General features: G+C 35.2%; 5 non-coding genes across 5 annotated transcripts; 2 read left to right on the plus strand and 3 right to left on the minus strand.

The window, feature by feature from the left end:
* The first annotated feature begins 1,843 nt into the window (after positions 1 to 1,843).
* TRNAS-GGA (transfer RNA serine (anticodon GGA)) lies at positions 1,844 to 1,930 on the plus strand. The gene has a single exon. It is a non-coding gene; the product is annotated as a tRNA-Ser (tRNA).
* A 1,219-nt stretch (positions 1,931 to 3,149) lies between these two features.
* TRNAT-UGU (transfer RNA threonine (anticodon UGU)) lies at positions 3,150 to 3,222 on the minus strand. The gene has a single exon. It is a non-coding gene; the product is annotated as a tRNA-Thr (tRNA).
* A 1,667-nt stretch (positions 3,223 to 4,889) lies between these two features.
* Positions 4,890 to 4,962, plus strand: TRNAF-GAA (transfer RNA phenylalanine (anticodon GAA)). The gene has a single exon. It is a non-coding gene; the product is annotated as a tRNA-Phe (tRNA).
* A 16,650-nt stretch (positions 4,963 to 21,612) lies between these two features.
* On the minus strand, positions 21,613 to 21,686 carry TRNAW-CCA (transfer RNA tryptophan (anticodon CCA)). The gene has a single exon. It is a non-coding gene; the product is annotated as a tRNA-Trp (tRNA).
* Positions 21,687 to 21,825: 139 nt separating this feature from the next.
* On the minus strand, positions 21,826 to 21,899 carry TRNAP-UGG (transfer RNA proline (anticodon UGG)). Its single transcript has one exon. It is a non-coding gene; the product is annotated as a tRNA-Pro (tRNA).
* Between the last annotated feature and the right edge of the window lie 4,426 nt (positions 21,900 to 26,325).

Below are 26,325 nucleotides of genomic sequence, written 5' to 3' on the forward strand. Positions count from 1 at the left end.
GGAAAAATCGTTGTTTTTACGATCCTATGTAGAAAGCCCTTTTTTTCTAGTATTTACTAGAAAATTTGATCCTCTCTTTTTTTTTTTTTCTTTCTATAGTGGAGATAGTCGCACGTAATGACAGATCACGGCCATATTATTAAAAGCTTGCGGTAAGAAGGGGTTTCGTTCTAGTGCCCGGAAATAATATTCCAAAGCCTTTGTATGCTCTCCATTGCTTGTGTGTATAAGGCCTATGTTATAGAGTATATAACTTCGATCATAGGGATCGATTTCTAGTCGCGTAGCTTCATAATAATTTTGCAAAGCTTCCGCATAATTTCCTTCGGATTGAGCCAACATCCGTTACGGTCGTTCATTCTATTCAAAAAATCTCCGTTCCAAAACCGTACATGAGGTTTTCATCTCATACGGCTCCTCCCTTCTGTACATAATAGTACTAAGCGAAATAATCTATAGAATCAAAATAGAATTAGTCCCGTCTCATTATGAACCGAAAGGGGCTGGTATTTTTCCAAGAAATCTCTAGCCAACCTTCCACAAGAGGTTTTTCTTAACACCAATGAATTCTATTAATGCTAGAGGAAAACGATAGCTCCAATAATTTCTTTGTTCTCAACGCCTCCTATTTAGAGGAATTAGCTACTTCAACGATCTTTGATGGTTATAGGGGTATCCAAAGTACAAACCTGATGGTTGTTTGTTATCCCAACCATTCTTCCCAGCCCTGATACCGATCAGGAAAGGGGTAATTTCTAACAAAGTTTTTCTCTTGTTGATTCCTATTTCTAGGTGTAGTGCTTTTCTCCCCTATGCTGCCTACGGATACTAATAGAGTAGGATTGGCCTGTAATCCATACCATACCATATCCTGTAGGTGTAACCTTTCGCTCAATACTCAAATCTACAATTGAAGTATCTGAAGCCGCATCAATCGAGGATACACGACGGAAGGAATTGTTAGTTCGCCTCACCTTCCCGAAGCGTGGGTTTGTTTGCTTTACAAATTTGGTTCTCTCTATGCCAACCCCCCTCTCTTTTTCGTAAGACTGAGGTATAGGTAGGGCTAAAAAAAAGCAAAAAAAAGAGTCAAATCGCACCATCTCTATAATAAGTAAATGCCTTTTTTTCTCCTGAGGTTGTCGGAATTATTCGCAATAAAATATTGGCTACAATTGAGGAGGTCTTATCAATGAAATTTCCATTTCCACGGGATCTAGGCATAATTCCCAACCCATTCTATATAGAATTGTTTTCATTCCTTCACAAAATAACATAAAAACAAACACATTCGATTCTTATAATTATAAATAGATTGATCCATATGCTCTACTCTAAATCCATATGCTTTAAATGGATAAGAGAGATATGGATTTTCCGCTCAGCTCAAATTGTATCCTTTTCCTTCTGCTTGGACACGAAGAGATATGAAATATTTGACTAAGACTGGATTTCATTCCACTTTCCTATTTCTGAACAACAACTTATGTTATCAACTATTTCGTGTTTTCAAAGTTATTAATTGTCTCATACCCTATTTTTGATTTCGATAGTATGGTGTAGCGTATCTTATGCAAACGGAATTCTAAGGTTTCTTTATTTTATTATGCAATAAGAAGAATTCTTCCATTTTCTTTTTCTTTAGTTGCGGGAAAACCCAAATTAAAACTTTTATTTATAGCGAGCGCAATTTCTAGTAAAAAATCCTGTATCCTTCCACTTAGATCAAAAGGAATTTTTCCAATAGAACTATGGAACCCCCGAGTGGTTGCGGTTGTACCTGTACTGCAGGAATAAGAAAACTCGCTATTCACTCAGTTTATTTTCCATAATAAGTTATGTAGGAGAGATGGCCGAGCGGTTCAAGGCGTAGCATTGGAACTGCTATGTAGACTTTTGTTTACCGAGGGTTCGAATCCCTCTCTTTCCGTTTTTCTTAATTCATCAACGTTAAGGATCACAATGTATCAAATCAAATAACAATTTTTTCCAGCAATAATATAATATCTTATATTATCTTATTTTGATTTAATAGAAATTAGAAATTCTCTATAGCAAATTACTGTGGTATGTAAAATACACATAGAGGAAAAAAGAAAAAAGGATCCTAATCCTAGGGTTAATCAATTTTAGCTAGTTGATGGGAAAATACAAATTAATGGTAATGGTCTTAGGGCGATTTAGTTCGGGGAAAGGGGAAGGGGAAGAAAATTCTATGAACCTTTCCTTTTTTCGTTAAGTTCAAGTCTGACGAGAGTAATATTCTACAACTAACAACTCATTTATTTTGAGACCGACCCACTTCCTATCTAGGATTTTATTTACTAGTCCTTTATATTCCAACGTGTCAATCGCCAAATGCTTTGGCAATTTCCCCGGGTCCGATGAAGCAATATAATTTTGAACCAGACCTTTTGATCTTTGGTTATCTTTCGTAGTAATAATATCTCGGGGTTTGCAACGAAAACTTGGTATATTGACTATACGACCATTAACTAAAATATGTCTATGGTTGACTAATTGGCGGGCCCCAGGAATGGTTGAAGCCATACCCAATCGAAAAAGGATATTATCCAAACGCATTTCAAGTAATTGTAGTAAAACCTGGCCTGTTGACCTTTTTGCTTTTCCAGCGATATGTACATATCTAAGTAATTGTCGTTCTGTCAGACCATAATGAAAACGCAATTTCTGTTTTTCTTGAAGACGAATACGATATTGCTCCTTTTTCCCAGAATTGAATTTTTTTTTAAGATTACTTCCGGATTTAGGTGTTTTTCTAGTGAGTCCTGGTAAAGCTCCCAGACGGCGTATTTTTTTTAAACGAGGTCCTCGATAACGGGACATGAAGACTCCTTTTTTTATTTTATTGAAATTTCATTTTACACAATTAATTTCATTGTATTTACATTACAGAATACATCGAAATTAAAACTGAATTAAACTACAGGATAAACAGAGTAAAATCAACTAAAGTACCCCAAAAAATGGAATTTCATCAAAATCTTTTTTTTTTGTATATATATTATTTATTTTATTGTTTTGTATCTAGCAAAATTGTAAGGTAAAAAACATAAAAGATCCTGGATTCTCCATTTAATTCGGAAAAAAAGAGATTCTTGTTCGTAGAACATCGATAGAGAAAAAAAAGCCGACTATCGGATTTGAACCGATGACCCTCGCATTACAAATGCGATGCTCTAACCTCTGAGCTAAGTGGGCTTACATAACGGAAATAGTGTAACAAATAGAAATAGGTATAGTATAGGAAATCCGTAAAATCTCAGATATTAGTTATTAATCTTAGCTATTAACTAGTTCTAAATTTGAAGTTATACTTATAAAAATAAAAAAATACTAAAACTTCTTAAAGATAAAGTTAGCTTGATATGCTTAACTATAGGATATTAAAAAATAAAATTATAGAATTTATTGGTATTTTCATTCGATCATTATAGACTTTATTATTTGTTAATAATTTGAGGATTAATATTTCACTAAGGGGAACATAGAGTCAGAGTAAATAAAATTGCTAATTCTGATTAGAAAAAAAGAATAAATATCAAGCGTTATAGTATAATTTTGAATACTATAAAAAAGTAAGACGGGAGGTGGGGGAGATAAAAACTTTTGGATATATTGATTCGGATTGAATTGCAAATACATCAAGGATAGAATCAATTCAATTCTGAATTGCAATAAGCAAGCGAGGTCTCTCAAATAGAGTCGAACTGAACTGCTAGACTACGTTGAGTGATGAACTCAATGATTCAAAAAAAAAACTAAGAGATGGATGAAATTACACAAGGAATCCTGGTCTCAAAGAAGAGGGAAATGGGGATATGGCGAAATCGGTAGACGCTACGGACTTGATTGTATTGAGCCTTGGTATGGAAACCTGCTAAGTGGTAACTTCCAAATTCAGAGAAACCCTGGAATTAAAAAAGGGCAATCCTGAGCCAAATCCGTGTTTTGAGAAAACAAGGGGTTCTCGAACTAGAATACAAAGGAAAAGGATAGGTGCAGAGACTCAATGGAAGCTGTTCTAACGAATCGAGTTAATTACGTTGTGTTGTTAGTGGAATTCCTTCTAGTTCTAAATTAGAGAAAGAGGGGTTTTATACCTTATACATTTAATAAACACGTATAGATACTGACATAGCAAACGATTAATCACAGAACTCATATTATATTCTAATTATAATATAGGTTCTTTATCTTTTTTAAAAATGAAATTAGAAATGATAATGATTATGAAATAAAAAACTCATATCATAATTTTTTTTTTTCATTATTGTGAATCCACTCCAATCGAATATTGAATAATCAAATTCTTCAATTAAAATTCAAAGTTTTCGAGATCTTTAAAAAAGTGGATTAATCGGACGAGGACAAAGAGAGAGTCCCATTCTACATGTCAATACTGACAACAATGAAATTTCTAGTAAAAGGAAAATCCGTCGACTTTATAAGTTGTGAGGGTTCAAGTCCCTCTATCCCCAAATCCTCTTTTATTCCCTAACTATACTATATTATTATTATTTATCCTCTTTTTTTTTTTCTTTTTATCAATGCACTTTTTTTTCTTTTTATCAATGCAATGGGTTTAAGATTCATTAGCTTTCTCATTCTACTCTTTCACAAAGGAATGCGAAGAGAACTCAATGGATCTTATCCTATTCATTGAATAGATTTCTTTTTTATTAGAGTATCGGCAAGAAATCTTGGTTATTCACTCTATTTTTAAGTTTTATTTAAGTAAACCATGCACAATGCATAGGACTACCCCCCCCATTTTCAAATTTAAAATTTGAAATACTTTAATTAATTTTTAGTCCTTTTAATTGACATAGATACAAATACTCTACTAGGATGATGCACAAGAAAAGGTCAGGATAGCTCAGTTGGTAGAGCAGAGGACTGAAAATCCTCGTGTCACCAGTTCAAATCTGGTTCCTGGCAGAGAAAAAAAAAAAAAAGATCCACCGAATAGGTATTGATCCAAATACCTCGAGATGGATTGTGATACATATTCATTAATAATATTTATTCATCTAAGTGGATAAATCTATAATATAAATATAGAGGCACTTCTTTTTCTTTTTAAAGAAGTTTTAAAATATATCTTTTCTTTATGATAAAGAAGGGGGTGAGATTCCCCTTTATTTTTTTGCGTTTCTTAATTTTGTATTCCGCTATTCCGACGAATATTTTTTTAGTCTTGCTTATCTTTATCTTATCTTATTTTCCTAGTTGTGCTAAGTAATGTGCGCGGTACAAAGTTCCTGGTAGAGAACTTCTTTGAGTCATCCTATTTTTCTGTTCATATGAAGGAAATTAATATGCGATTTTCAAAATAGGGGAATCCAAATGAAACCCTTTTTTTGCTCAGTCTATCTGGAATGCTTTTGTATAATTAGGAATTAATTATAAATAGGTATTCCGTTTCATCTAGGAAAAGAACCTAAAAATATTCCTTGACTTGAATAAAATCTGGAGTTGTGTTGTATAAGTGAGCATGAATTTCTTATCATTCAATGAGCATCTTGTATTTCATAAAAATTGGGGGTTATATAATCCTTACGTAAGGGCCAGCCTATCCAACTTTCAGGCATTAGGATACGTTTAAGGCGCGGATGATTATCATAAGAGATTCCCACCATATCATAAGATTCGCGTTCTTGAAAATCGGCACTTCTCCAAATCCAGAAGACAGACGGAATTCTAGGATTATCCTTTTGGGCAAAGACTTTTATGCAGACTTCTTCTGGATTATCTATACCATATTGTATTCTCGTAAGATGATACACGCTAGCTAAAGATCCACCGGGTGCTACATCATAAGCACATTGGGAGCGTAAATAATTGTAACCATATACATATAAAATGACAGCAATGGAATCCCAATCCCCTGCTTTTATTTGTAAAGTCTCTATTCCTCGGTGATCAAAGCCCAAAGATCTATGAACCACCTCATGTTTGACTAGCCAATTAGATAACCAACCCTGCTGCATTGTCTTCATCTCTCCCTCTTTGTATAAATATTTCACATTTCGGATGCAAGTTTGAAAGATTGCCCTGCTTTTTATTTTTCTACACAAAAGAGCCCCTCTCCTAATTCACTAATTTGTAGGAAGGTACTGAACTTTTGGATTTGAAAAAAGTTTCAGAAGATATATCTAATGTAGATGGTGATTGATAGAGCAATTCTTGCTCATAAGTTCCTGTATGAGTACTGCGCCTAACATAAAGCTTGTGACTGGTAGTAAAACATCTATTTTTATTTTGAGATAGAGTTTGATCCTCAACTATTTCTCGCGATATCTTCTTACGAAGTTTTGTTAGGGCATCTATAACTGCCTCCGGTTTAGGTGGGCAGCCCGGCAAGTAGACATCCACAGGAATTAACTTATCAACTCCCCGAACAGTACTATAGGAATCCGTACTGAACATTCCCCCTGTAATAGTACAGGCTCCCATAGCAATGACGTATTTTGGTTCAGGCATTTGCTCGTATAATCTCACTAAAGAGGGAGCCATTTTCATTGTTACCGTACCGGCTGTTAAAATTAGGTCTGCTTGCCTAGGACTTGATCTTGGTACCAATCCATAACGATCAAAGTCGAATCGTGAGCCTATTAATGAAGCAAATTCAATGAAACAACAACTGGTACCGTATAGAAGGGGCCATAAACTGGAGAGTCTTGACCAATTCGAAAGATCATTTGGTGTAGTTGAAATAACAGAATTGGAACTTGTTTGGTCAAGTAAGGGAAACTCAATCAAATTCATAACTGTCTCAATAGAATCTTTTCCTTCTTTTTTTTTGTCTAAATATTCAGTTAAGACCATTCCAAGGCTCCTTTTCGCCATGCATAAACTAAACCAACAACTAAGATAAGCACGAAAATCAAAGCTTCGATAAAAACGGATACACCCAATACGTCGAAACTCATTGCCCAAGGGTATAGAAAGACGGTTTCCACATCAAAAACAACAAAAACGAGCGCAAACATATAATAGCGTATTCGGAATTGTACCCAAGCCCCTCCCATGGGTTCTATACCCGATTCATAACTAGAAAGCTTCTCTGGTCCTTCACTAACCGGGGCTAAAAGTCCTGAAATCGAAAATGCCAAAATAGGAATAAGGCTTGCTATTATTAGAAATGTCCAAAAAATATCATATTCGTGAAGCAGAAACATAATGTACTCCCATTAATGTGGAATAGGCGGAACTTAAATTAGTCAATTCAATTCAGCATTGTCAATTTATCCAGAACTTCTCTCTTTTCCTCGGTGAAACAAGAATCTTTTTTGTTCAAACAAAAGCGCTTAGTTTAAGTTTAGCCTTTGTTTCCTCTGTGCTGCATCTTCTTTAAAGATTCATCCAATGGAATCCCAACTCCCTTTCTTTTGGATTTCCATTCTATTTAGATATGGTGTATGTAGATCTAATTCTTATATAAAGAAAACTTTCTCGTTTCACTTTGTCTCGCTTTCTCTAGAATCTCTAGAAAAAAGAATAGCTCTATCCTTTATTTAATATTTAATAATAAAATAATAAGAGACTATTAAATAAAAATGAGAATACTACTAAATTAGAACCTAATTAAGATAGTAGGACTAATCTATGCAGTATAATTAATGAGAAGTAATACTATAAAATAAAAATAAAGAACTCTATTTCAGAACTATGAGACAGAATATTCTGTTTTCTTATTTACTCTTTACTTTATTTTTTCTATTTAAAGTTGATCAATTTACATAATGTATCTATAAACAAAGTAATAAATATACTTAAAACAAAGTAGGAATTCGCAAAATGGATAAAATCATTGCAGTTATTATAGGGAAGTCTAGAGATATCCTATTTGAAGGAGGACGGGATTCAAATCAGGGAAAGGATCCTTTCTTCTATTGATTTGATAGAAATTCGTTTTTCTTTTCCTGTCTGTATGATTTTGATTTTCGATGAATGAGCCTTTGGTAATGCTTTTATCTCTATTCTATGTCGCAGGCGCCTATCCAGTCTATAAACAAATACTAATGAGAAAATGAAAACTATACTAAACTAAAGAAAACATAGGATAGAGATCCTAAAATCTAAAAAAGGGCATATTAGGGCTATACGGATTCGAACCGTAGACCTTCTCGGTAAAACAGATCAAACGGATTATTATCGAAATGATTTGAACTGTTTCAAAGACCCAACATGCATTTTTTTGCATTGGGCTCTTTCATAAACTGATTTAAAGATCAGTTAGTCCACCATAGTTTTTCTTTACGGAAAGATAATGAGATGGCTCCCTGTGCTCTGATTGATTTTTTGTATTATGATCTATCTAGGAGCAATACCAAAGTGTTTCAAAGGAGGATTACCTTGACTTAGGTCTGCCTCCGGTCTAAATTAAATCAACCTAAGTGAAATGGAGTCTCTATCGTTCCACTGCAAGAGTTAACTATGAGACTTCATACACCTTAAAGTTCATAGAACGAAAAGAAGTTTTTTGGAGGCCCTTATCCTCATTACGCCTAGCATTTAGTGGGCTGGATATTTACCTTATCAACTAGCAAATCCATAAGGGTTCTATTTGATTAGGCACCTGAATTGGCACCTGAATCGGACTGAACCGACTGTTTGTCAGGCTACTGTTCTCCTATTCTCTCGAATCTATGAAGTAAGACATTGATTTTGCAATAAGATCGATTATGTTCATTGCATAATAAGCTCCTTTGAAAAGCATTGGCGCACGTGTAAACGAGTTGCTCTACCGAACTGAGCTATAGCCCTTATCAGAGATATCTTAACATATAGATAATTTCTTGTCAAGATGAATATTTTCTAATGCCAGAGGATACCCCTTTGATCTGTATCTGTTTAGTATTTAGTTTAGTATTTAGTATATAACAGACCAATAACAGAGCGGTATTGCTTAGAAAAGGGATTCAATATATAATCGATCGAAGTAATGGGTCTTCCTTTGTGGTGATAAATTGCCTACTTAACTCAGTGGTTAGAGTATTGCTTTCATACGGCGGGAGTCATTGGTTCAAATCCAATAGTAGGTAAGTAGGTAGAAAAATTACTAGATAGCATTGGACTTACTTCGCTTCGCTATCTAATAACTTTTTCTACCCCTCTTCCCTTTTTCTTTGTATCAACTATAAACCACTGGATTGTCTTCAATTGGATGGGGGAATCCAATTGACAGCCTCGATTCGTATCCTAGCTCGTCTGAGAGCGAGCTTCGCTTCAACCAAATCTTTCGTACCCTCAGCTTTACTCAAGTTAGCTTCGGCTATTTCAAGTGCCTTTTGAGCTTCTTCCGGATCAATATCACTACCCAGTTCCGCATCATTTCCTAAAATGATGATCTCATTATTAACTATTCTCGCAAAACCGCTCCACAGAATCGCTGTTAACCATTGGTCGTTGAGGAGGCGTATTCTCAAAGGACCCATATCTACTGCTGTGTTAATGGGGGCGTGGTTTGGTAATACGCCAATTTGGCCACTATTAGTGGATAAAATGATTTCTTTCACTTCACAATCCCAAATAATTCGCTTAGGAGTCAGTACATAAAGATTTAATTTCATTTCTTCGATTTGTTCTCCTCTTCTAAGGTTATAGCTTTCGTGCTAGCTTCATCGATGTTACCCACCAAATAAAAAGCCTGTTCAGGTAGGCCGTCTAATTCTCCGGAAAGGATTAGTTGAAATCCCCTAATAGTTTCCGCAAGAGCAACATACTTTCCTGGAGAACCAGTAAAAACTTCTGCCACAAAGAACGGTTGTGATAAGAAACGCTCAATTTTTCTTGCTCTTGCTACAGTTAAACGATCCTCTTCCGATAATTCATCCAAGCCAAGAATTGCGATAATGTCCTGAAGTTCTTTGTAACGTTGTAAAGTTTCCTTAACTCTTTGCGCAGTTTCATAATGTTCGTTGCCAACGATCCGAGGCTGTAACATAGTCGAGGTTGAATCTAAAGGATCTACTGCTGGATAAATACCCTTGGAAGCTAATCCTCTGGAAAGTACGGTAGTAGCATCCAAATGTGCAAATGTTGTGGCAGGGGCAGGGTCGGTCAAATCGTCTGCAGGTACATAAACTGCTTGAATCGAAGTTATAGATCCCTTTTTAGTAGAAGCAATTCTTTCTTGCAAAGAACCCATTTCTGTACTAAGAGTAGGTTGATAACCCACTGCGGAGGGCATTCTCCCTAATAAAGCGGATACCTCTGATCCTGCTTGAACAAAACGAAAGATATTATCGATAAATAAAAGCACGTCTTGCTTATTAACATCTCGGAAATATTCCGCCATAGTTAGGGCAGTTAAACCAACTCTCATACGAGCTCCCGGTGGTTCATTCATTTGGCCATAGACTAGAGCTACCTTTGATTCCTCAATATTTTTTTCATTAATTACTCCGGATTCCTTCATTTCCATATAAAGATCATTTCCTTCACGAGTCCGTTCCCCTACTCCACCGAATACGGATACGCCCCCATGAGCTTTAGCAATGTTATTGATTAATTCCATGATCAGTACTGTTTTACCTACTCCAGCCCCCCCAAATAGTCCTATTTTTCCTCCACGTCGATAAGGAGCTAAAAGATCGACGACCTTAATACCTGTTTCAAAGATGGATAATTTCGTATCTAACTCGATAAAGGCAGGCGCAGATCTATGAATAGGGAACGTTGCACTACTATCTACAGGACCCAAATTGTCAACAGGCTCCCCAAGAACGTTGAAAATTCGTCCGAGAGTAGCTCCACCGACCGGAACACTGAGAGGAGCTCCCGTGTCAATCACTTCCATTCCTCTCATCAACCCGTCCGTAGCACTCATAGCTACAGCTCTAACTCGATTATTTCCTAATAATTGTTGTACCTCACAAGTCACATTAATTTGCTTATCGGCAGTGTCTCTACTCTGGACTACCAAAGCGTTATAAATATAAGGTAACTTGCCTGGGGGAAAAGTGACATCCAGCACGGGTCCAATAATTTGATCGATACGACCTGTACTTTTTTCTTCAATTGTGGAAACCCCGGGAGGAGAAGTAGTAGGATTGGTTCTCATAATTATCACATAATTAAAAAAAAGGAATTTGTCGAAATTTTTCTTTTTTTATTGTTGAATAATGCCAAATCAAATCAAAAAAAATCCAAAAGTAAAAAGGAAATGAATTAGTTAATTCAATAAGAGAGAAAAGGGGACCAGGACTTGATTTCGTTGCCCAAGCGAATCCCATTCAATCGTTTACTCATGGAATGAGTCCATTGGAAAGTTCAATCAATCTTTTTTTTCATATACATTTTGCCTTTTGTGGAGGATCTGTGCCTACTCTACTTTCCTATCTAGGACTTCGATATACAAAATATATACTACTGTGAAGCATAGATTGCTGTCAACAAAGAATTTTATTAGTATTTAGTTAGGTATTTGCATTCAAAATAAGAAAAGAGAACTATTAAGAACTTGTAAAATAAGGATTAGGAATTAATTTGGGTTGCGCTATATCTATCAAAGAGTATACAATAATTATGGATTTGGTAAATCAAATCCATGGTTTAATAACGAACCGTGTTAACTTACCATAACAACAACTCAATTCCTATCGAATTCCTATATTGGAATTCCTATAGGATAGAACATACACAGGGTGTACGCATTATATATGAATGAAACATATTCATTAACCTAAGCATGCCCTCAATTTTCTTTAATGAGTTGATATTATATTAATTGAATATCCTTTTTGTTTTACGAGATTTTTGCTAAAGTTTCATTTACGCCTAATTAACATCGAGTAGACCCTGTTATTGTGAGAATTCTTAATTCAAGAGTTATAGGGAGGGACTTATGTCACCACAAACAGAAACTAAAGCAGGTGTTGGATTTCAAGCTGGTGTTAAAGATTATAAATTGACTTACTACACCCCAGAGTATGAAACTAAGGATACTGATATCTTGGCAGCATTCCGAGTAAGTCCTCAGCCTGGGGTTCCGCCCGAAGAAGCAGGGGCTGCAGTAGCTGCCGAATCTTCTACTGGTACATGGACAACTGTTTGGACTGATGGACTTACCAGTCTTGATCGTTACAAAGGACGATGCTATCACATCGAGCCTGTTGCTGGGGAAGACAACCAATGGATCTGTTATGTAGCTTATCCATTAGACCTATTTGAAGAGGGTTCCGTTACTAACATGTTTACTTCCATTGTAGGTAACGTATTTGGTTTCAAAGCCCTACGTGCTCTACGTTTGGAGGATCTACGAATTCCCCCTACTTATTCAAAAACTTTCCAAGGCCCGCCTCATGGTATCCAAGTTGAAAGAGATAAGTTGAACAAGTACGGTCGTCCTTTATTGGGATGTACTATTAAACCAAAATTGGGATTATCCGCAAAAAATTATGGTAGAGCGTGTTATGAGTGTCTACGTGGTGGACTTGATTTTACCAAAGATGATGAAAACGTAAACTCACAACCATTTATGCGCTGGAGAGACCGTTTTGTCTTTTGTGCCGAAGCTATTTATAAATCACAGGCCGAAACCGGTGAAATCAAGGGGCATTACTTGAATGCGACTGCGGGTACATGTGAAGAAATGATTAAGAGAGCTGTATTTGCAAGAGAATTAGGGGTTCCTATTGTAATGCATGACTACTTAACTGGGGGATTCACCGCAAATACTACTTTGGCTCATTATTGCCGCGACAATGGCCTACTTCTTCACATTCACCGTGCAATGCATGCAGTTATTGATAGACAGAAAAATCATGGTATGCATTTCCGTGTATTAGCTAAAGCATTGCGTATGTCTGGGGGAGATCATATCCACTCCGGTACAGTAGTAGGTAAGTTAGAAGGGGAACGCGAAATGACTTTAGGTTTTGTTGATTTATTGCGCGATGATTTTATTGAAAAAGATCGTGCTCGCGGTATCTTTTTCACTCAGGACTGGGTATCCATGCCAGGTGTTATACCGGTAGCTTCAGGTGGTATTCATGTTTGGCATATGCCAGCTCTGACCGAAATCTTTGGGGACGATTCTGTATTACAATTTGGTGGAGGAACTTTAGGACATCCTTGGGGAAATGCACCTGGTGCAGCAGCTAATCGAGTGGCTTTAGAAGCCTGTGTACAAGCTCGTAACGAAGGGCGCGATCTTGCTCGCGAAGGTAATGAAATTATCCGAGCAGCTTGCAAATGGAGTCCTGAACTAGCCGCAGCTTGTGAAGTATGGAAGGCGATCAAATTCGAGTTCGAGCCGGTAGATACTATTGATTAACTAGATAAAACTAAAGATAAAGAAGGTATAAATAAAAAAGAAACGAAATAAAAAGAGAAAAAAATCAGTTATGAAATGCAGTAATTCTTCTTTATTCTTCTAATTGATTGCAATTAAACTCGGCTCAATCTTTTTTAGAAAAAAAAGATTGAGCCGAATAAAAATAGATCATGATATGATCATGAGACTTGACAAATTGAGATTCGTCTATTCTATATATCTAGAATATATATATTAAGGTATAATACAATAAAGAAATACAAATAAAATAATAAAATAATAAAATATAGTATTATCATATGATAATGATAATGGAATCAAATACGCAGTATTTACAGAAAAAAGTCTTCGTTTATTGGGAAAGAATCAATATACTTTTAATGTCGAATCGGGATTCACTAAGACAGAAATAAAGCATTGGGTCGAACTCTTCTTTGGTGTTAAGGTGGTAGCTGTGAATAGCCATCGACTACCTGGAAAAGGTAGAAGAATAGGACCTATTCTGGGCCATACAATGCATTACAGACGTATGATCATTACCCTTCAACCGGGTTATTCTATTCCACTTCTAGATAGAGAAAAAAACTAAAGGAGAATGAATGAAAAAAGACATAGTTTGGAAGTTAGACCTTTTTATAGGACTCTCTTTCAATTTCAAAAAAGAGGACGTTTGAAACTTTTAACAGGCGTAATCGTGAGTCAACAAGTGACTCGAACTGTGTGTAAAAAAAGAAGCATTTTTTTTTTTTCAAAATGCTAGAACTAGATAAGGAAGTTTTCTATAACCTTGAGAAAAAGGATAAAAAGGTAGTTTTTTTTTAGTTTATGACTCCGATCAAGAGCGAGAAATCCTTGATTTGGGATTGGACATAGAACCTGGACCCATCGTAGAGACGTTTAGTTCAAAAGAAAGGATCGTATCCTGATGGTAAGAATTATACTTTCGTGGAAATACAGCGCTATAGACTTCAATGCGGTAGAGTAGACGTTTTGTTTCTAATTTTTCTGGACCAAACCTCCGCTCCGACCCAACGATACAATGAATTTTTTCTGTTCATATTCATAAATAAAAAAGATTCGGAATCGCAATGATACTATATGCGTCCAGAGGAGTATTTGGAATAATATTCTTCTATAATCCATTATTGCGGGGGGTCTTACTAACAGGGCTTCGCTGCACGGGACAGGTCTTCGTCGAAAAGCTAACTCCACCCGGCATTTTCATACCCTTTCTTTGGGTGGTATATCGCCTTTTAAAGTCTAAGAGGGTAGTAGGGGATCTATAGTAGGTAAGATAATTTGCCCTTTGATTTTGATTGAATATACTATTTTTCCGCCTTTACCACGCATTATTGTATGCGCTTCTAGAGAAGTATGTATGCAGGAAGTAAATTCTAACCGCTTTCTTTTGAATCCAATTTCAAATTAGATTAGAAAGATAGAAAGGCCATGAGGATGGGAAAATCAAAATAAAATCTTTTTAATTAGTTCTCCTTTTTTGGAATTTTCTTATTATCCTTTCATTTTTTTTACAGAATATTTTTCAAACTAAAAATAAAAAATACAATACAATAGTCAATATTCCTTATAATAGATATACTTAATTATATCATAAGAATCTTAAGATATTTTTCGACTAGATAGAAATAGTAAATTTGAATTGAGACACCTATTCCATGACGGATTTAAACTTACCTTCTATTTTCGTGCCTTTAGTAGGCTTAGTATTTCCGGCAATTGCAATGACTTCTTTATTTCTTTATGTGCAAAAAAATAAGATTGTCTAGTATTTTTTAGTGTAAGTAATATAATATGGTAGGGTATGTGGCTTTTTCTACACACACTTTCTACACACAAATGAAAAACGGTTATGGATGCGGATATAGGCTACGAGCATAAATGCATGAATATGCAGAGCCAGGTATAGCGAGTTTTATTTTATTTATTTTAATTGAATCAACGAATATTTTTTGAATAGAAAGTCAATGTATCTAACCTATTATTTCACAGGAGTACTAGTTGCTGAAGGCGATTTCAGAATCAAAAAAAGTAAAGTCAAAATTATTTAGCTTATTCTCTCAATTTCAATCGACCGCTGCTGGATTTAGTATATCTAATATGAATTGGCGATCAGAACACATATGGGTAGAACTTCTAAAAGGTTCTCGAAAAAGGGGTAATTTTTTCTGGGCCTGTATTCTTTTTCTAGGTTCACTAGGATTCTTATCGGTTGGGATTTCCAGTTATCTTGGTAAGAATATTATATCTATACTTCCATCTCAAGAAATTCTTTTTTTTCCGCAGGGGGTCGTGATGTCTTTCTACGGAATCGCAGGCCTATTCATTAGCTCCTACTTGTGGTGTACTATTTTGTGGAATGTAGGTAGTGGTTATGACCGATTCGATAGAAAAGAGGGAATAGTGTGCATTTTTCGTTGGGGATTCCCTGGAATAAAACGTCGCGTCTTCCTTCGATTCCTTATGCGGGATATCCAATCAATTAGAATTCAGGTTAAAGAGGGTCTTTATCCTCGTCGTATTCTTTATATGGAAATCCGGGGCCAGGGGATCATTCCCTTGACTCGTACTGATGATAAATTTTTTACTCCACGAGAAATTGAACAAAAAGCTGCCGAATTGGCCTATTTCTTGCGCGTACCAATTGAAGTATTTTGAGGTATCTTTTTTGAACTGAGTTGAATGAAGAAAAGAAGAATTGGAAGAAGAAAAGTTTTCTCAACACAGGGAGGAAGTCCCTTCTAAATTGGATTTGTTATTGTAAGGGGATTTTTAAGTATTTATCTAAAGGAAGGAACAAACGAGGATAAGAGAAATTTGCTTTTAATTTTTTTTTATCCAAGTTAGATATATCGCATACTATTCTTCCTTTTTCATCCGAAAGGGCTTTTTTTTTATTCTATTTCACTATTTCATTCCATCTAGATCTAAGAAAGAACCCAATGCACTGAAATTCCACTAATAACTAATATACAAAAAAGAAGAATAGATACAGGGTATCAAACCTATAGAGTTTTTGCTTCAAAGAAATAGAAATATCATGAAATAGAAATATCATCATATAGAGTCAGGGAATGGAATAGAGTCAGCGAATGAAGCATATTCATTAACAACTCCATTTACAGATCAAAAATGAAAAAAAAGAAAGCATTGCCTTCTTTACTATATCTTGTATTTATCGTACTTTTGCCTTGGGGGGTCTCTTCCTCATTTAACAAATGTCTGGAACTTTGGATTAAGAATTGGTGGAATACCAGGCAATCCGAAACTCTCTTAACTGATATTCAAGAGAAAAGGATTCTAGAAAGATTCATAGAATTAGAAGAACTTTCTCTCTTGGACGAGATGATAAAAGGGAAACTAAAGACACATGTACAAAAACCTCCTACAGGAATACACAAGGAAATAATACAATGGGTCAAAATAAATAATGAGGATCATCTCCATACCATTTTGCATTTCTCGACAAATATAATCTGTTTGGCTATTCTAAGTGGTTCTTTTTTTCTGGGTAAAGAGGAACTTGTCATTTTGAATTCTTGGGTTCAGGAATTCTTCTATAATTTAAATGACTCAATAAAAGCTTTTTTTATTCTTTTAGTTACTGATTTTTTTGTTGGATTTCACTCCACCCGTGGTTGGGAACTAGTAATTCGTTGGGTCTACAACGATTTTGGATGGGCTCCTAACGAGCTTATTTTCACTATTTTTGTTTGTAGTTTTCCAGTAATTCTAGATACATGTTTGAAATTTTGGGTCTTTTTTTGTTTAAATCGTCTATCTCCTTCGCTTGTAGTCATTTATCATTCAATTAGTGAAGCATAAATTCATTTGATCTCCCGATATTAATATTAATCAAATTAGCAAGCATCTTTTTTTAGAAAGAAAGCCCTTTTCCATTTTAGCAAAATTCTTTCTATTTATACCTACTTTAAGGTATTCATCATTGCAGTACAACTGTTGCAGTAGAATGACAACAGATTCGTGTATAGGGAACTAGATTAGCTTAGCTACCTATCTAATTTATTGTAGAAATTCTGGGATCTGCGATTGGACATGGAAAATAGAAATACTTTTTCTTGGGTAAAGGAACAGATAACTCGATCGATTTCTGTATCGATCATGATATACGTAATAACTCGGACATCTATTTCAAATGCATATCCCATTTTTGCGCAGCAGGGTTATGAAAACCCACGAGAAGCAACTGGACGAATTGTATGTGCCAATTGCCATTTAGCTAGCAAGCCCGTCGATATTGAAGTTCCCCAAGCTGTGCTTCCCGATACTGTATTTGAAGCAGTTCTTCGAATTCCTTATGATATGCAATTGAAACAAGTTCTTGCTAATGGAAAAAAGGGAGGGTTGAATGTAGGTGCTGTTCTTATTTTGCCCGAGGGATTCGAATTAGCGCCGCCCGATCGTATTTCCCCTGAGTTAAAAGAAAAGATAGGAAATCTTGCTTTTCAGAGTTATCGTCCCGATAAAAAAAACATTCTTGTGATAGGCCCTGTTCCCGGTAAGAAATATAGTGAAATTGTCTTTCCCATTCTTTCCCCTGATCCTGCTACGAAGAAAGATGCTCATTTCTTAAAATATCCCATATATGTAGGGGGAAACCGAGGAAGAGGACAGATCTATCCTGATGGTAGCAAGAGTAACAATACAGTCTATAATGCTACGTCAACAGGTATAGTAAGAAAAATACTACGTAAAGAAAAGGGGGGGTATGAAATATCCATAGTTGATGCATCAGATGGACGCCAAGTGATTGATATTATACCTCCCGGACCAGAACTTCTTGTTTCAGAGGGGGAATCCATCAAGCTTGATCAACCATTAACAAGCAATCCTAATGTGGGAGGTTTTGGTCAGGGGGACGCAGAAATCGTGCTTCAGGATCCATTACGTGTCCAAGGCCTTTTGTTCTTCTTCGCATCCGTTATTTTGGCACAAGTTTTTTTGGTTCTCAAAAAGAAACAGTTTGAAAAGGTTCAATTGTACGAAATGAATTTCTAGGTCCCGGGATTTCTTACCATCAAGTTGGTAAAAAGCCTCGATTTATTGGCAATTGCTAGAATTATCTATGATCTATTTTGGAAATCCTTTTTTTGTTTAGACTGCTTTTTGTTTATGAGATGTCTGGAATTCCTTATTTATATCCCATGCAAAAGAAGAGAATCCAAGGCAAAGGCGAGAACAATCAAATTAAAATTTCTTCTTTTTCGGAGGGATTGCAGGTCTTCTTAATCGTCTATTCGGCACAAGAAAAAGCCTTTTTCTTGTGCCGATTCTTCTTGTATCAAAATAAGAATCCTTTTTCTTCCTAATTCGTCAAAGATTACTATTTCTTCTTTATTCGGGTCTGTCTCTTGGACCTCTTTTTCTTTTGCTTAGGTTTAGCCGAGGTAGTGGACAAACAGAGGGGAAGAAAATATGGCGGGGGAAAAATTTCTTGTGATTGTGAGCAAATTGCTTGGCTTGTTTAATTAAGTTCAACTTCAAATTTACAGAAATTTTGCAAAAAAAAAGTAAACTCTTCCATTGAAGGTTTTTTTATTTTTAGGCTAGTTGAATAGTTTTGATTAAGGTTTTATTAGTTTATTACTCGAAACTAAATCAAGGATTTTCAGGATACTTCCTTCGTGGAATAAGATATTGGATCCTCGAGTGATCTCTTTTTCTTGTTGCTTCATAAGAGTGAATCGAATAGATTCAATTCGCGTTATAAGAGTAAAATAAAAATTCCGCGGGTCCTTTCCGCTCTAATCAGATAAAGGGGGGTAAGGACCCGCTAAGCTCCTACTTTTTCATGTTTACAATCTGGTCCCTCCGATTACTATAGAGATGAACCCAATCCAGAATATGAACCATAAAAGAAAACACCTACTAAACCAATCACAGCAATACCAGCTACAGTACCTATCAGCCAAAGAGGAATTCTTCCAGTAGTATCGGCCATTTCCCCTACTTTCCTCCACATTTTATCAATTGGTCATGCTAGAGACAAAAACAGTCATGGGTAGTTATAAGGATGGTATCCTTCCAAATGGGATAAGAGAATTCTTATTAGTCTCTTTCTTTCTCTCAATTGAAGAAGTAATTGGAAAATAAAACAGCAAGTACAAAAATGAGTAATAAACCCCAGTATAGACTGGTACGATTCAATTCAACATTTTGTTCATTCGGGTTTGATTGTGTCATAGTTCTATAGTTGGAATTTGTTTTATCGTTGGATGAACTGCATTGCTGATATTGATCCCAAGAAAAAAACAGTAGGTACAGCTAGTCCGTGAATAGCCAGCCATCGCACTGTAAAAATAGGATAGGTTCGATCTATGGTCATTGAGGGCCTCCTAAAAGGATCTACTAAATTCATCGAGTTGTTCTAAAGAATCAAAACGGTCGGTTATTAACGGAATTCCTTGTCGGCTTTCCGTGAAATACTCGTTTGGCCTAGGACTTCCAAACACGTCATAAGCTAAACCCGTACTGACAAATAACCAACCCGCAATGAATAGGGAAGGTATAGTAATGCTATGAATAACCCAGTATCGAATACTGGTAATAATATCAGCAAAAGAACGTTCTCCCGTGCTTCCAGACATGCTGAACTCCCAAAATTTTTGTACATTCAAAAAAGGAATTGATTCCGTAAAAGATGGGATCGACCAGTAAATAGAAAATTACTGATATTTCATCCTTGTGAGATTGTCAATTTTGTACCAAAGGTGTATTTTGAGTATACCGAATTAGTATAGCTATCCTTCCTATGGCACAGCAATCTGGTTTTGCCTGGTTCCGAAACATAATTACTTTTTTATTTTTTTTTTGTCTATAGGTAAGCTATATGTTATTCAAGGCATCAATAGAAAACCCCATTTTTGTAGGTTCTACTTACTTTTCATTGGCTTCGGAATAATAGAGTAATTCGGAATAGCAGCCAAAATCTTGGGAAAATCTAAGTTAATGATCAATAGGTTTGGATAAATAATTTAGGAAGGATATTCTCATACTGACACAATACAAGGACAAGTATATGTGAAATCTATCCTTTCATAATTCGTAATTCATCCTTGTATTGTTTGTTGGATTAGGTCTAACTTTCTTGACCAAACTGCGAGCGCGGAACTTTACGAGATGAAATAGGGAAAGACAGAAGATAGAATAGAACTTAAAAGGATAATTGAAGTGACTCGTCTTCGAATCTACTTTGGTTGGAGTTCGAAAAAGGAATAAAAATAAAGTAAATTCAAGGAAGAGCTTTCTTTTTTTTTTTTTTTTAACAGCCCCTTGGCAGGTCGTGGAATGCTTTTGTTCTCCTCTTATTCCATATGGAATACAATCAGTTAAAATAAGAAGGAATAGGGGAATATTCGATCGTTCACTCCAAAAAGAGGGTCCTATTGAAAAAGAAATTATCCAAAATAGAAAGAAGTTTTTTTTTTCAAATTCAATTGTTTATTTATCTCTTATTCAAAAATTTCCCTGAAAATTGAATTTCTTTTTTTCATTCAATGGGGTTAGATGATCTAGTTCTTAATATTATTACTTTACTCAATTGACAAATTCCACAACAAATCTCTTGATTCGGAATTAGGGACTCATGTATCATCTGATGAATCCACTTTCTTTTACACTTCTGTATCTTACTCTATCTTGTTTTTTAGTATTATCTAAAATAACTGATGAATTATGAATTTTCCATAACTTAGGTAAATGCTTTACCAACATATGTAGTGTAGTAAAAAAAAATAAATGGAATTTAACTCTTTCATGCTTACTTTAACTAGTTATTTTGGTTTTCTACTGGCTGCTTTAACTATAACCCCAGCTCTATTTATTGGCTTGAACAAGATACGCCTTATTTGAATTGACTGAATAATTATAATTCAGAAAAGAAAAATCTTTCTTTGGGATTCCTGGCATTCTACGACTCTTTTCCAGACTAATTAGGAATTCTTTTCTTGGTCATTGAGATTCGTGGATAATTTAGAGTACTATTTAGGGATAGATCGTACCTCTTTTTTTATCCCCTCGAACAAATCGAAATGATTGAAGTTTTTCTATTTGGAATCGTCTTAGGCCTAATTCCTATTACTTTAGCGGGATTATTCGTGACTGCGTATTTGCAATACAGGCGTGGGGATCAGTTGGATCTTTGATTGAGTCATTTTTTTTTTTTGATTGACCTCCTCCAGACCAGAGAGGAGGTCAAATTGAAATTGGAGTTACAATTCAATTTTGTTAAGTTATTTTACTCTGCTTCGACATAAAATAGATGGAATCACGCTCTGTAGGATTTGAACCTACGACATCGGGTTTTGGAGACCCGCGTTCTACCGAACTGAACTAAGAGCGCTTTCATTCATTCAAAAAGAAAATCTTTTTCTATTCCTAATGTATCTCACGTACGTATAGTCTCCACAAATTCAAGTTATACCCACTTTACTTTAATTGATCTCGTCGCTACTGCCTATAAAGAAGAAAGAAGTAATAGGTAGGGATGACAGGATTTGAACCTGTGACATTTTGTACCCAAAACAAACGCGCTACCAAGCTGCGCTACATCCCTTTTCCAAATTAAATTGTTGTACAATGCCATTGTACACAATTCCTGTCTTCTTTTCCACATCATAATTTTCTTCTTCTTTCTTTCTCTATCTATATATAGAACCCTCGTGTCATTTCTTCTTTTTGGTCTCATATAATTAAGGAATTATATACATATAAAATCCAATATAATTTCGCCTATAAAAGAAGGATTACTTTTCCTTGGTAATATATAGGAAGAAGGGGTCATCTTTTTCTTTTTTAGGGATAGGAAAATTTCGTCGATATGGTTCATTTTATATATAGCATAACAATCTTGGGCAAGAGTTTATGATCATATATGTATTCCAACAAGGAAGGAGGATTTTCAATGCGGGATATAAAAACATATCTCTCTGTAGCACCCGTGCTAAGTACTCTATGGTTTGGTGCTTTAGCAGGTTTATTGATAGAAATTAATCGTTTATTCCCAGATGCTTTGTCATTCCCTTTTTTTTAATTCTAGTTATTGCTATGGGAGGGATAGATTTCTTCGTGATATGACAAAATTTGATCCTTTTCAATCTTTTTTTAGTATCGGAAGGAAAAAGAAAGAAAAGATGGATTGGGTTGAACCTCAGAGTCATTAAAAATTTGGTAAACCCCATTTTTGAAAATAGAAATTCAATTTAAAGGGGTACCCAAGCTAAATAAGGCCTCAGAAATCAGAGCATAGAAAAGGCGGGGCTGGCTAATTAAATGAAAGGATTTCGAACCAAAATCTTTGCTAATTCGACAAGGATTGTATTCTTTAATTATTTCTCTATTTTTTATTACTTAATTAAAGAATAAAAAAAAATTATTCTAATGAATTTTATTCTTCTTCTTCGGATTCAAAATAGAAGAATAAAAGAATAAGTAGAAGAATTAAGTTAAGTCAATCCAAAAAGAAAAGGAGGTTCATGGCCAAGGGAAAAGATGTTAGAATCAGAGTTATTTTGGAATGCATCAGTTGTGTTCGAAAAGGTGCCAATGAGGAATCGACGGGGATTTCTAGATATAGTACTCAAAAGAATCGCCACAATACACCCGGACAATTAGAATTCAAAAAATTTTGTCGTTATTGTCGCAAGCATACGACTCATCACGAAATAAAGAAATAGGAACATCGTGTGTTTGATCTTTCCAAACAACAGAAAGAGTAAGAACTTCATATTTAATATATAAAGAAAACATAGTATAGAATACAAAATACAAATCAACTCATCTGATTTCCGGTAGATATTATTTCATATGTATAGAGGGTATTCATATACTATAATATGAATCAAATAAGATATGGATCAAAGAAAAACTACTTCTTCTGGATCCTAAATTAATAAAATAAAGAAGTGAATTTTCAAATTTTCAAATTTTAAATAAGGAATAAATCATGTATACATCTAAACAACCTTTTCTTAAATCTAAGCAACCCTTTAGTAAATCCAAGCAAACTTTTAATAAATCCAAGCAACCCTTTCGTAAATCCAAGCAAACTTTTCGTAAATTCAAGCAACCTTTTCGTAAATCTAAACAACCTTTTCGTAGGCGTCCCCGGATTGGCCCGGGAGATCGAATTGATTATAGAAACATGAGTTTAATTAATAGATTTATTAGTGAACAAGGAAAAATATTATCGAGACGAATAAATAGATTAACCTTGAAACAACAACGATTAATTACTCTTGCTATAAAACAGGCTCGTATTTTATCTTTCTTACCGTTTCGTAACTATGAGAACGAAAAGCAATTTCAAGCCCAGTCAATTTCAATAATTACAGGTTCTAGACCCAGAAAAAATAGACATATTCCTCAATTAACGCAAAAGTACAATTCCAATCGAAACTTAAGAAACAACAACCAAAATTTAAGAAACAACAACCGGAACTTAAGTTCCGATTGTTGATGTTTTATTCGAATTCGAAAGGGCCAGACCTATATATATTATAAAGAAAGTAATCCAGCTCGTTGATTCCTACCACTTAATCTTAATTTATTGTATCTTCCCGGAGTTCCCTCTCCGGGAATTCATCTTTTATTATTCCAGTATATTACTTTATTTATACCTTTAATTGATGATCTTTATTTTATTGGAAATCGTGTAAAGATTATTTGGATTTGATACAGCTACTTGTGCAAGCATTTTACGATTAAGAATCAATTTCTTCTTGTACAGGTTGTGTATTAATTTACTATAACTATCGAATACTTTATATACCCGCGTTGCTGCGTTTATCCGAGTGATCCACAAACGACGAAAATCCCTCTTTTGCCTACCTCTATCTCGATGAGAGGAAACAAAAGCTCTTTTTACCTGTTGGGTAATCATTCGATTAAGTCTTAAATGAGCCCCTCTAAAGTTTGAGGCAAATGAACGCATTTTTGTTCGTCGTCTCCGGGCTATATATCCTCGCGGAACTCTGGTCATTGAATCAAATTAACCTTAATGAATAACTAATGATTTCTCTTCTTTTAGCCACCCTTTTTCTCATTAATAACAAAACTAATTATTCCGATATATAAAATATTAATTCCAATGGCTTTTGCTATAGTAACCTTCCCAACCACGATTTTTTATTCCACTCCGTTCAGTTATTTCTATACGAAATAACAAATTCATTCTAATAATACTAAAAAAAATAGTGGGTTCCATCGTTTCTATGGTTCCCTTTTAAACGGTGAGGCCCTCTCTATACACCGGAGCCCTTTCTTTCATCAAAAGGTATTGCGAACTTGTATAGTCCACATTCTTTGGCTCTACCTATCCATTATAGAGTAAATAGCTCTTTTCACAATAAGAGTTATCCATACAGTGACGGTATTTAATTATGAAAGTTGGCTAAGTAGCTGACCCTGTTAGTCCGTTCTTTTAAGATAAAGGAGCATAAGCCTTTTTCTTTTTATTACTATTTCCTCCGCTTAATGGATAACCATTTGCTACCAATGGGAGAATTGCTTCTTATTTCCAATTTAGATAATTGGATTTGCACCAAAGGAAACCATAAATTCCATATACCATAGAAATCTAGGATAGAGAAGCTATATCCTATTCATTGGTACTAATCATGGATACTTCAATTTTTTTTATATTTGTTTGAAGTCATGATCTGAACGAGTCGCACATACACCCTAGCACATGTTCCTCGACGCTGAGGGCATCCTTTAAGCGCGGCCGTTTTTCGAGCATTTCGTATTGGCTGTCTTGCGTTTCTAATAAGTTGTTTAACCGTCGGCATGTTGTATGTATATAGAAAAAAATGGATTGGTTTAGATCCATCTTAACCTGATGATTGCTCATCATGAAGTCTTTCTATTTTCTATTAAATCGAGGAAAACACGAATTTAGCTGTGAAATAACTTTACAAGAAATCCGGACACTACCAATCCTTAAACATTTCTGGAAACCACACTGGATCAGTATCGCAGTGCTTGTCAATCATTTCATCCCCTACAATATCGACAAGTCCATAAGCTTTGGCTTCGTCTGCTGACATAAAAACATCCCTTTCCATGTCTTCGGATACAACCCAAAAAGGCTTGCCTGTTCTTACTGCATAAACCCTTGTGATCATTTCGCGAACTTTGTGTAACTCTTCTACTTCTAGTAAAAATTCTGGTGTCCTTGCCCGATAATAAGCACTAGCAGGTTGGTGAAGCATAATCCTCGCGTGAGGGAATGCTATACGCTTGGTGGGTTCTCCTCCAAGCAGAATGAAGGACGCCATGGAGGCGGCTATTCCGAGGCATATTGTATATATATCTGGTGTCACCGTTTGCATCGTATCAAAAATAGCCATTCCTGAGATTAGCCACCCGCCTGGGGAGTTTATAAACAAAAAAATATCACTAATTCCATCTTCTATACTCAGATATACCATGAGACCTGTAATATGATTCGTGATCTCGCAACGAATCTCTTGACCTAAAAAAAGTGTCCTTTCTCGATACATAACATTGTATAAGTCAACCCAAGTCGCTTCTTCATCTCCAGGAATCCGGTAAGGTACTTTTGGAACACCAATGGGCATATTAGATTAATATTATTAAATTTAAGTAAGAAAACCACACTTTAATATGGAAACGTAAGAATGGAACAGAAAGAAAGAATCCGCAGTTTATTGTCTTAATTTTTATTCTTATTCTATATGAATATTATAGATTCTATTAATACGTAGATTGAAAGGTTATACATATAAGGAATGTAAGACAGATTGAATAAAGAAAAGGGAATGGGTGATTTGAATGCTAAACAAAGAGGGGTAGCGATCTATTCTTCGTTTTTTCCAAATTGGCCAAGTTACCCATTGCATATTGGCACTTATCGAGTATAGAATAGATCTGCTTCTCTTTCTTCTTATGAACAGAATTGGCTTCTTATTTTTAATGGAATGAAATAAATATTCGCGCTTTCTGACACAGAATCCCCTAGA

This window comes from Triticum urartu, unplaced genomic scaffold (assembly GCF_056163025.1).
Source record: "Triticum urartu cultivar PI428250 unplaced genomic scaffold, HENAU_Tu73 scaffold2, whole genome shotgun sequence".
NCBI lineage: Eukaryota > Viridiplantae > Streptophyta > Magnoliopsida > Poales > Poaceae > Triticum > Triticum urartu.